The 12764-nt window shown below is 41.9% G+C and overlaps 1 protein-coding gene across 1 annotated transcript in view; it reads left to right on the forward strand.

The window, feature by feature from the left end:
• Positions 1-12764, forward strand: part of ETNK2 (ethanolamine kinase 2) — a 91251-nt gene that overhangs the window by 35930 nt on the left and 42557 nt on the right. The gene's annotated exons all lie outside the window — the stretch shown is intronic.

The following is a 12764-nucleotide window of genomic DNA, read 5'->3' on the forward strand; positions in this document are numbered from 1 at the left end:
TGGACGGGCCAGTCCATAGCTTCAATGCCTTCATCTTGCAGGAACTGCTGACACACTCCAGCCACATGAGGTCTGGCATTGTCCTGCATTAGGAGGAACCCAGGGCCAACCGCACCAGCATATGGTCTCACAAGGGGTCTGAGGATCTCATCCCGGTACCTAAGGGCCGTCAGGCTACCTCTGGCGAGTACATGGAGGGCTGTGCGGCCCTCCAAAGAAATGCCACCCCACACCATTACTGACCCACTGCCAAACCGGTCATGCTGAAGGATGTTGCAGACAGCAGATTGCTCTCCATGGCATCTCCAGACTCTGTCACGTCTGTCACATGTGCTCAGTGTGAACCTGCTTTCATCTGTGAAGAGCACAGGGCGCCAGTGGCGACTTTGCCAATCCTGGTGTTCTGTGGCAAATACCAAGCATCCTGCACGATGTTGGGCTGTGAGCACAATCCCCATCTGTGGATGTCGGGCCCTCATACCACCCTCATGGAGTCGGTTTCTAACGGTTTGTGCAGACACATGCAGATTTGTGGCCTACTGGAGGTCATTTTGCAGGGCTCTGGCAGTTCTCCTCCTGTTCCTCCTTGCACAAAGGAGGAGGTAACAAGGAGGTAACGGTCCTGCTGCTGGGTTTTTGCCCTCCTATGGCCCCCTCCACGTCTCCTGATGTACTGGCCTGTCTCTTGGTAACGCCTCGAGCCTCTGCACACTACGCTGACAGACACAGCAAACCTTCTTGCCACAGCTCGCATTGATGTGCCATCTTGGATGAACTGCACTACATGAGCAACTTCTGTGGGTTGTACTGTAGACACCGCCTCATGCTACTGTACCTCTAGGGGTGAGAGCAATGGCAAAATGAAAAAGTGACCAAAACAACAGCCAAAAAGGATGAGAACAGAGAAATGGTCTGTGGCCCCCACCTGCAGAACCACTCCTTTTATAGGGGGTATCTTGCTAATTGCCTATCATTTCTACCAATTGTCTGTTCCATTTGCACAACAGCAGGAGAAATTGATTCACAATCAGTGTTGCTTCATAACAGATTTCACAGAAGTGTGATTGACTTGGAGTTACATTGTGTTGTTTAAGTGTTCCCTTTATTTTTTTGAGCAGTGTATATTTTTCATATTCCATATTTTATCTGAAGAAGATTGGTCTAATAACGTAATGATGGTCCGTGGTAAGGCCAAAGGTAGTGATATTTTATTTCTTATAAGTTTCCTTAGTTCTATCAAGTTGAAAATTTCCTCTTCTGGTAGACCGTAAATAGTTTTTAAAGTATAATAGTTTAGTATTCTGTCTTTATTTGGGCCTGTAAAGAATATGAGAATAGTCTTTAATTCCTAATTTAGTCCATTTCCCAGTTGGAAATTTTGGAATAATTAGACTGAAAGTAACCAAACAGTAGTTTCTGAGGACATGTTGGGTATTACTGCATTCTGGAGAAATTGTGCAACAAGTTGTGGGGCCCAGTTTCAGCTATTAACCCTTGAGTAACTGAAAATTTCCAAGTCCCAATGTTAGATAATTCTGTAAGGCACCTGTGGGTTCAAAATACTCACTATACCCCTAGATGAATTCCTTTAGCAGTGATATTTCTAATATGGGGGTCACCTGGGGGGGGGGGATTTCTGCTGATCTGGCACCTCAGGGGCTTGGTTATTGGAGCCCACAATCTATTCAAACGAAATCTGTGTTTTAAATGCCAATAAGTGCTTCTTCCCATCCGAGCTCTGCTTTGTGCACAAACATTAGCTTTTGACCACATCTGGGGTATCACTGTGTTTGGAAGAAATTGCGTAAAAAATTGTGGGGTCATTTTTCTCCTATAAGGCTGCGTGCACACGATGCGTTTTTCATGCGTTTATGCTGCGGAATTTCCGCAGCGGAAACGCATCAAAAACGCATGGTAATCCGCAGCCCATGGTCCCCAATGGCATTCCACAATGTCAATGCACATGCTGCGGATTTTTCCGCAGCGTTTCTGCGGCGCTCATAAATCCGCAGCATGTTCATTAATTTTGCTGAAGCACCGCCATTGACTTGATTTGAGACGCATAGAATCCGTGTCTGTACATTTGTACAAGCGGATAACATCCGTCTCAATGTGCGGATGGTACCCAGTTCTGGAGGAGAGAAGACTCTCATCCAGACCTGGGTACCATTGTACCTGTAAAAAAAGAATAAAATAATAAAGTTTATATTCACCTGTCCGGCGGCCCCTGCAGCGCTTCTTCCAGGACCTGAGATGACGTCGCGGTCATGTGCACACGCGGCGGGGGATCGGGGGTAAGTATAGCTTTATTTTTTTATTTTTACGGTCACACTATATAAATCCATGCTGTTTGCATGGATTTATATAGTGTGACCTAGTTGTCAAGCACTTTCCAAGTGATGCTAAAATCGCCAGGAAAGTGCTTGTCAGTGCGCATGCGGAAACACATGCGTTAACGCATGTGGATACGCATGTGAATCCGCATGTATTCTGCAGGAAAAACGCATGTACAATCTGCATGCGTTTTTTCTGCCAGGGAGATGTAGAAATGCTGCAGAAATTTTCTGCTTCATTTCTGCATCGTGGGCACAAAGCCTTACTCCTATTACATTTGGTGCTAGAATGAAAAAAAAATAGAGGGTGCTCCCAACATGAGGGAAAGATGCAGATAGATTAAACGTTAAATAAAAATATAAACTTTTTATTAAAAAACACTACGCCTTCTGGCTGAATGCAGCTAAATCGCATAGTGTTTTTAAAATGAAAATGTTATATTTTATATAACTTTTAATCTATCTGCACTCATTGGATTGATTTGCCTCTTTCCCTCCCGTTTGGAGTGCCCTCTATCTGTTTTTTTTACTTTTATCTGGCTCTGCTGGAACTCTCTATGGACGATTTTCCCACAGTATACCATGTTAGCTGCACCCACTGGAATCCACTTTTAGGGCATTTGGAGTTGTGCCTACAGCACAACTTTGCCAGGTGAGAACATTTTCTACAATTGGTTTTATTTGTTTAACTACGCTCAGAATAGAGCTCTTCTGTCTCCTTTTTTCTATTAAGAAAAATCCAAATATTGGTTCAAATTTGGTGCTAAAACAGTATTTTACTTCAAAAATGTAATTTTTTGGTTTCACAACTAAATGTTATCAAATTTTATAAATCACATGTGGGTTAAAAATGTTCAACAAGACCCCCCCCCCCCACCCGGATGTATTCCTTCATGGGTCACTTTCCAAAATGAGGTCACTTGGGGATTTCTGCTGTTTTGGCATGTCAGGGACTCTGCAAACGTGACATGGCATTCACAAATAGCGTTCTTTCCTTTCTGAGTTTTTGAGGAGTTTTGACCACATATTTACGTCGCGTTCAGGAGAAAATGCATGACAATTTACTGGTCAATTTTCTCCTATTATTCATTGAGAAAATTACAAACTTGGGGATAGAACAACATTTTATCGGAAATAAAGTAATTTTCATTCTCACATCCATATTTTATACTTTTTATATTAAAAAGTTCTGTGAGGCACCTATGGTTTCAAAAAACTCAACACACACCTAGATGAATCATTTGATGGGTCTAATTTCCAAAATGGGGTTACTTGTGATGGTTTCTGCTGTTTCGGTATCTCTGGGGCTCTGCAAATAAGAGATGGTGTCTGCAATCTATCCAAATTTATGCTACACGTACCAAATGGCGCCGTGCATCCAAACAGCAGTTTCTGACCACATATGGGATATTGCCATATTCGTGAGAAATTGTGTAAAAAAATAAATAAATAAATAAACTAAAAAATATATGGGGTCCATTTTATCTATTATAAAGATTACAAACTTGGGGCTAAAATAACATTTTAGTGTAAAAAAGGGAAATTTTCATTATCACACCCAAATGTTATAAAGTTCTGTAAAGCACCTGTGGGCTCAAAATGCTCAACAAACCCATAGATTAATTTTTCGAGGGGTTTAGTTTTCAAAATGTGGTCACTTTTGTAGGAGTTTCTGCTGTTTTGGTACCTCTGGGACTCTGCAAATGAGACATGGTGTCTGCAATCTATTTCAGCCAAATTTATGCTCCAGATAACAAATAGTGCTTCTTCCCTTCCGAGCCCAGCTGTGCACCCAAACAGCAGTTTTTGACCACAAATGGGGTATCCTCTAGTTCTGGAGAAAATGCATAACAAATTATGGATCTGTTTTCTCCTACTACCCCTTGTGAAAAGGACGAGGACGCACAACCAGTTGAAATGTATTGGGCCGCACAGTCACATCGGGTCCACATGCGACAATAAACAATGCTGGCCAATCAGAGGCCAGCAGCTAACGTCGCCGTGCATGTGACTGGGCACATGACAAAGACGTCGCACACCGAAGTCCGCTGTCGGCTTCATAAGAGGACGCACGTGGCGCGGGATCGAAGGAAAGGTGAGTATTTATTTATAAATCAGTGGCCATACTACTATGGATGACTATGGGGTGCATTATACTTTTATAGGATGACTATGAGGATGCATTATACTATATGGAGGACTATGGGGATGTATTATAGTTCTTCTATGGGGCCCCATGACTTCTATGTACGCCCCTGGTGAGTATAATGGTTTATTTTCTTCTATCCATTAAAGAACAGCTGCAGAATGGGGGACATATATACCAAGATGGGGCATATACTGTATATATACCAGGATGGGGCCCAGAAAAGAGGACATATAGCACAATGGGTGGCAATATATATATATATTGTGACAGAGTCACTGGTGTGATATATGAGGGGAGGTATTTGTCACTCCGGTTGCTCTGCTGTGTGATCTAAAACCTACTAAATTTCTGCCAGCATGTTATATGCTGGGGGTTAACTCTCTTAAATGGTATGGTTTTATGGGAATGGCAAAGAGGGTGAGAAGCCATTCCCCCTACCTCCCCTCAGGGTGTGGCTGAGCAAGGTTTAAATGCTCAGTCACTATTGCTTCCTGTCTGTAGTGTGTGGTCTGGAGAGGGAAGTCTGGTGTTGCTGAGAATTCACTGTGCTACCTGCAGCGGGCAGAGCCTCACTGGCTAAAGGACTGTGTTATATGTTATCTTTTGTTTTCCTGTTAACCCCGAGAGGGACTGTTTATTTTTGTGGGACGCTGTTGGAGTTTATGCCGCACAATAAACCCGCAAGAAGTTTACCCGAACTGTGTGTCCTGTGTCTGCCTCCGGAGAGCCAAGCAAGTCTCTTTACCACTATACTGTATATGTATATGTGTGTGCGTGTGTGTGTGTGTATATATGTGTGTGTGTATATATATATATATATATATATATATATATATATATATATATATATATATATATATATATATATATATATATATATATATATATATATATATATATATATATATATATATATATATATATATATATACAGTGCCTACAAGTAGTATTCAACCCCCTGCAGATTTAGCTGGTTTGATAAGATGCAAATAAGTTAGAGCCTTCAAACTGCAAACGAGAGTAGGTTTTATGAACAGAAGCATAAATCTTACAAACCAAAAAGTTATGTTGCTCAGTTGAATTTTATTAAATTTTAAACATAAAAGTGTGGGTCAATTATTATACAACCCCTATGTTTAATATTTTGTGGAATAACCCTTGTTTGCAATTACAGCTAATAATCGTCTTTTAGAAGACCTGATCAGGCCGGCACAGGTCTGTGGAGTTATCTTGGCCCACTCCTCCATGCAGATCTTCTCCAAGTTATCTAGGTTCTTTGGGTGTCTCATGTGGACTTTATTCTTGAGCTCCTTCTACAAGTTTTGAATTGGGTTGAGGTCAGGAGACTGACTAGGCCACTCCAACACCTTGACTTTCTCCATCTTGAACCAGGCCTTGGTTTTCTTGGCTGTGTGCTTTGGGTCGTTGTCTTGTTGGAAGATGAAATTACGACCCATCTTAAGATCCTTGATGGAGGAGCGGAGGTTCTTGGCCAAAATCTCCAGGTAGGCCGTGCTATCCATCTTCCCATGGATGCGGACCAGATGGCCAGGCCCCTTGGCTGAGAAACAGCCCCACAGCATGATGCTGCCACCACCATGCTTGACTGTAGGGATGGTATTCTTGGGGTCGTATGCAGTGCCATCCAGTCTCCAAACGTCACGTGTGTGGTTGGCACCAAAGATCTCGATCTTGGTCTCATCAGACCATAGAACCTTGAACCAGTCTGTCTCAGAGTCCTCCAAGTGATCATGAGCAAACTGTAGACGAGCCTTGACATGACGCTTTGAAAGTAAAGGTACCATACAGGCTCGTCTGGAACAGAGACCATTGCGGTGGAGTACGTTACTTATGGTATTGACTGAAACCAATGTCCCCACTGCCATGAGATCTTCTCGGAGCTCCTTCCTTGTTGTCCTTGGGTTAGCCTTGACTCTTCGGACAAGCCTGGCCTCGGCACGGGAGGACACTTTCAAAGGCTGTCCAGGCCGTGGAAGGCTAACAGTAGTTCCATAAGCCTTCCACTTACGAATGATGCTCCCAACAGTGGAGACAGGTAGGCCCAACTCCTTGGAAAGGGTTTTGTACCCCTTGCCAGCCTTGTGACCCTCCACGATCTTGTCTCTGATGGCCTTGGAATGCTCCTTTGTCTTTCCCATGTTGACCATGTCTGAGTGCTGTTCACAAGTTTGGGGAGGGTCTTAAATTGTCAGAAAAGGCTGGCAAAAGAGATCTTTAATCCACCCATGTGAAGCTCATTATTCTTGGTGCCTGAACTACTTCTTAATACTTTAGGGGGACCAAACAGAATTCTTGTGGTTTGAGGGGTTGAATAATAAATGACACTCTGAATTAACTTTTAACGTTCCAGGCTGATCTACAGTGCAAATGTCACAATGCCAAGTTAATTCCTCATGTGTCAACCAGCTAAATCTGCAGGGGGTTGAATACTACTTGTAGGCACTGTATGTGTGCAAAGCAGTCATCAAAGGAAAATGTGGCCACTTTGAAGAACCTATAATATAAGACATATTTTCAGTTGTTTCACCCTTTTTTCTTAAGTATATAATTCCACATGTGTTAATTCATAGTTTTGATGCCTTCAGTGTGAATGTACAATTTTCAAAGTCATGAAAATACAGAAAAATCTTTAAATGAGAAGGTGTCCAAACTTTTGGTTTGTACTGTATATACATATGTATTGTGGTGGTGGGGGAGCAGCAGCGGGGGATGAGTGGGGCATAGGAGGCAGCAGCCACACTGACCGCCAGCCGCAGCAGGAGCCGTGCTGTGGCTACAGTGTGCGCGCGATTGAAGAGTGAATGGTCACTGCTCCCTACGCACACAATCCCGGTGTGGGGAGCAGTGATTATTCCGGCACAGCACTTTACTGTGGGAGAGCGCATGGCAGGGACGCCATGCACGGCTCACACAGTGAGCGTGTTGGCAGCAGAGCGGGGACTCCGCTCTGGAGGAGGTGAGAACGATTGTTTATTTTTTTTGTGGGCAGCGTGATGTGGATCAGAGGGTGCCATGCATACCAGGATGGAGGGGTGCCAAACATACTAGGATCCATGGGTGCCATGCATACCAGGATCAAGGGGTGCCATGCATACCAGGATGGGGGAATCAAGGGGTGCCATGCATACCAGGATGGGGATGAGGGCCATGTATACCAGGATGGGGGAATCAAGGGGAGCCATGCATACCAGGATGGGGATGAGGGCCATGTATACCAGGATGACGATGAAGGCCATGTATACCAGGAAGGAGGGGCCATACATACCAGGATGGAGGATATTAACATAATTGGGGAACATTACCCCTATAACAGTGTCAGCATCAGACCCACCTCCCCATAACAGGGCATGATGGCCACATTTTTTGCTTTAATTTTTTTTCTATTTTCCTCCTCTAAAACCTAGGTGTGTCTTATGGTCCAGTGCGTCTTATAGTCCGAAAAATACGGTAATAACATAAAGTGCAATATGTCATGAGAAAACAAGCTCAGAATCACGAGAATATATAAATGTATAGAAGCGTTTCAGAGTTATTACCAAATAAAGTGACTTAGAATTGAAAAATGGGGCTTGGTCATTAAGGTTAAAATTGACTGTGTCACTAATGGGTTAATTTGCTGGTTATAAAAAACTATTTTCTGCTGTAAATAGTGATAATGATATGAGTAAGCACACAGATCACAACCAGATCTAAATGCTTTCTTCACCCCCTATAGAAAATATATTATTCCAAATAAACTAGTAACCTGACCCGTGTTTAGTTAACATCTGTACAAGTTTCTGTTTAATATTAACCTCATTATAAAGTCCAGTGCCCTCACAACCCTACAAGCTTATGAACTGCTTCCAATAACGGCCTACACAACTGTGAATATAATACAGGCTGCAAAAACAAAAGAATTGAGTTAACAAAGTTCTGTAACTTTTTATATGGATTGTATTTATGTATAAACTATAAACTGTGTCCAAAGGGGAACATACGCTTTAGGCTAATCTCCATCCCTGGTGGGGCTCTACCATGGAGGCTTGCTAGTACATTTATCGGAATAGTTGCAGTATTTGTCCGGTGGCTGTTTTTTCGGACAGTAACCTATCAATGGGTGCAGTAATAGAACACACAGCTACACAGCTCTATGTCCTGCACATGTAATATTATACTGAATAGACCTTTCAACCCTCGGCTGACAAAGTTATTACTGTTACAGTGAATCGAGTACAAAGGTTTATTTAAAAAAAAATAAAGTTATCTGGCATTGCTCCAGGGTTTCTGTTTACAGTGTCCCCAATCATAGGCAGGCTTGTATGGTTCAAAGGTAACTGTGTGTTCGCTGACCTGCCTGAGGCATGCTGCCACTAATGCTTATAACTGGAAGGGTGGAACGGCCGCAGCCAATCAGGTTATATTATGGTGGGGAGTGTCAATGGTCAACAGTCACAGAAGCAAGATGGAAATAACACACAGGTACTGAAGAGGGTACAGACATTGCACCAATCAATATGCAGGATTGTAAAACAGCATTTTTAGATATTACAAAATAATTTCCTCAAACTTAAACCTAAATATTTTTAATCTTAGTATATGAATAATAACCACTGCAGTGTGCCTATATCGTGAGTCCTTAGCAAAGTCTACTGAACCACCAAACATAGGAGTATCACTAAACATAGTAGTATCATGACTGTATTAGTAGTATCACCACACATAGAAGATTCAATATACATAGTATCAGCGCACATAGAAGATTCAATATACATAGTATCAGCGCACATAGAAGATTCAATATACATAGTATCAGCGCACATAGAAGATTCAATATACATAGTATCAGCGCACATAGAAGATTCAATATACATAGTATCAGCGCACATAGAAGATTCAATATACATAGTATCAGCGCACATGGTAGTCTCATTGCACATAGTAATATCATGACAATAGTAGCATCACTACATATAGTAGTATCTCCACACATACTTTCACTATACATAGTATTCCTGCACATAGTAGTATCACCATACATACATGGTAGTATCATTGCACATCGTAGTAGCATGCCAATAGTAACATTACTACATATAGAAGTATCACCGCACATAGAGGTATCATGACAATGGTATTATCACTACACATAGAGGTTTCACCACACATGGTAGTATCACTGCTCATAGTAGTATCAGTGTACATAGTATCAGCGCACACTGTAGTATCATTGTATATAGTAGTATCAACATACATAATAGTATCACTGCCTGCACATAGTAGCATCACTGCACATAGTAGTACCAGCGCACATAGTAGTACCAGCGCAAACTGTAGTATCATTGTATATAGTAGTATCAACATACATAATAGTATCCCTGCTTGCACATAGTAGCATCACTGCACATAGTAGTATAATGACAATAGTTGTATCATTATAAAGTAGTATCTCCACACATCGTAGTATAACCCAATGTAGTAGTATCACGACACTTAGTAGTGTGATCACATAGAGCAGTATTATCAAACTTAGCATCACCTCTCATAGTAGTCTCCTAATAGTATCACCACACACAGTAGTATCTCCGCATAGTATCACCACACACAATAGTATCTCCGCATAGTATCACCACACACAGTAGTATCTCCGCATAGTATCACCACACACAATAGTATCTCCGCATAGTATCACCACACACAATAGTATCTCCGCATAGTATCACCACACACAGTAGTATCTCCGCATAGTATCACCACACACAGTAGTATCTCCGCATAGTATCACCACACACAATAGTATCTCCGCATAGTATCACCACACACAGTAGTATCTCCGCATAGTATCACCACACACAGTAGTATCTCCGCATAGTATCACCACACACAGTAGTATCTCCGCATAGTATCACCACACACAATAGTATCTCCGCATAGTATCACCACACACAATAGTATCTCCGCATAGTATCACCACACACAGTAGTATCTCCGCATAGTATCACCACACACAGTAGTATCTCCGCATAGTATCACCACACACAGTAGTATCTCCGCATAGTATCACCACACACAGTAGTATCTCCGCATAGTATCACCACACACAGTAGTATCTCTGCATAGTATCACCACACACAATAGTATCTCCGCATAGTATCACCACACACAGTAGTATCTCCGCATAGTATCACCACACACAGTAGTATCTCCGCATAGTATCACCACACACAGTAGTATCTCCGCATAGTATCACCACACACAGTAGTATCTCTGCATAGTATCACCACACACAATAGTATCTCCGCATAGTATCACCACACACAATAGTATCTCCGCATAGTATCACCACACACAGTAGTATCTCCGCATAGTATCACCACACACAGTAGTATCTCCGCATAGTATCACCACACACAGTAGTATCTCTGCATAGTATCACCACACACAATAGTATCTCCGCATAGTATCACCACACACAATAGTATCTCCGCATAGTATCACCACACACAGTAGTATCTCCACATAGTATCACCACACACAGTAGTATCTCCGCATAGTATCACCACACACAGTAGTATCTCCGCATAGTATCACCACACACAGTAGTATCTCCGCATAGTATCACCACACACAGTAGTATCTCCGCATAGTATCACCACACACAGTAGTATCTCCGCATAGTATCACCACACACAGTAGTATCTCCACATAGTATCACCACACACAGTAGTATCTCCGCATAGTATCACCACACACAGTAGTATCTCCGCATAGTATCACCACACACAATAGTATCTCCGCATAGTATCACCACACACAGTAGTATCTCCGCATAGTATCACCACACACAGTAGTATCTCCGCATAGTATCACCACACACAGTAGTATCACTGCGCATATAACTGTGTGCCGATACTATTGTCTCCACACATCGTATCTGGTTGTAACAAAACACCTGCTATTGCTAGCAATGATAATGATTCAGGATGGCATAAATAACCATACTAATAAATACAATAAGGAGTGTCATATAGGTTCCATTATTGTGTGCCTGCACCACATGAGCAATATGCATATCCGGACATATGAGGCTGACCATTAGGGGTGCAGGCGGCTCGTAGTTGTGGACACTGATTTAATGCTGTTATGTTATGTCCGAAGCTAGTTCACATGTTTATTCAGGTAAAGGTTGTGTATTCGTTAGGACGCTGATAGCTTCCTGGGCATCCCAATGCTGAGACCCCACCCTTATCCTGAGAACTGGGGTTCGGCTAGGAAGAGCCCCTTGTGAATGGAGTAGTGTGCATTGGTCTATCATGCACATTGCTGTTCATTCATTCTTAATGTGACTACCAAAGATGGCTGAGTGCAGTGTTTGCCTGGTCTTTAGCACTCTTGAGAATGAAAGGAGCGGCAATGCGCATTATCACCCGCCACTCCATTTACACAGAGCTCTTCTGAGCCCCTGTTCTTGGAATAGATGGGGGTCCCAGTGGTCTTACAGCCAGCAATCGGGAAGTTATCCTGTACCCCATGGATGGGGGATAGCTGCCAAACTTGAGAATAACTATTTCACGTAGCATGTGTTTTGGACTTTAAGAACTAAGAATCTTTTTTATTTTCCCATCATTCTAGCCATATGTAGGCTTGTTCTTGTGTGATGAGTATATTTTTCAGTGGCAGAATTTTGGGGACCATATAAATTATTTATTCAATTTTATACATTTTTGGGGGAAAGATGATAGAAAAAAATGTCAACATTTTTTTTTTTTCTCACTGTATGCAGAAATTTTTTTACGTTTTCTTTGCATACACTTTAGCTAAAATCTCATCAGATTTCATTTTCGGCGCACTGAAAGCCCAATGATGCCTGAAATGTATTAGGAGGCGCGCCTTCCTGGTAAATTTGACCTTCGTTACTCCAGTGAGCCTGAGTTCAAGACTGGTCAGTGTTGATAAAATTCACCCAATGTTTGTTTTTTTTCTCTTTTATTTATAATTATTTTCACTGCATGCTAAATAGGAAAGTTTATTTTACTGGTCGTTACAATTGCAGCAGAACCATTTTTTTATGGTGAATTATTTAAACGCATGGGATATTCACAAAGAGATTTTGTACATGGAGTTTTCAGGCTTAAAAATGGACATAAAGAAAAAAAAAATGTTGTTGTTTTTGACATGGTGAATGAAGCTTTTTTCCACCTCCCATTATATTCCAATATACAAAATTTGGCGCACAAATTGACGTTGCTTTTTCCCTATGCATTAAAAAAGTACAAAAAAAA

Source organism: Phyllobates terribilis, unplaced genomic scaffold (genome assembly GCF_046119375.1).
Source record: "Phyllobates terribilis strain yellow unplaced genomic scaffold, ASM4611937v1 Scaffold_2__4_contigs__length_985480577, whole genome shotgun sequence".
NCBI classification, from domain to species: Eukaryota; Metazoa; Chordata; class Amphibia; order Anura; family Dendrobatidae; genus Phyllobates; species Phyllobates terribilis.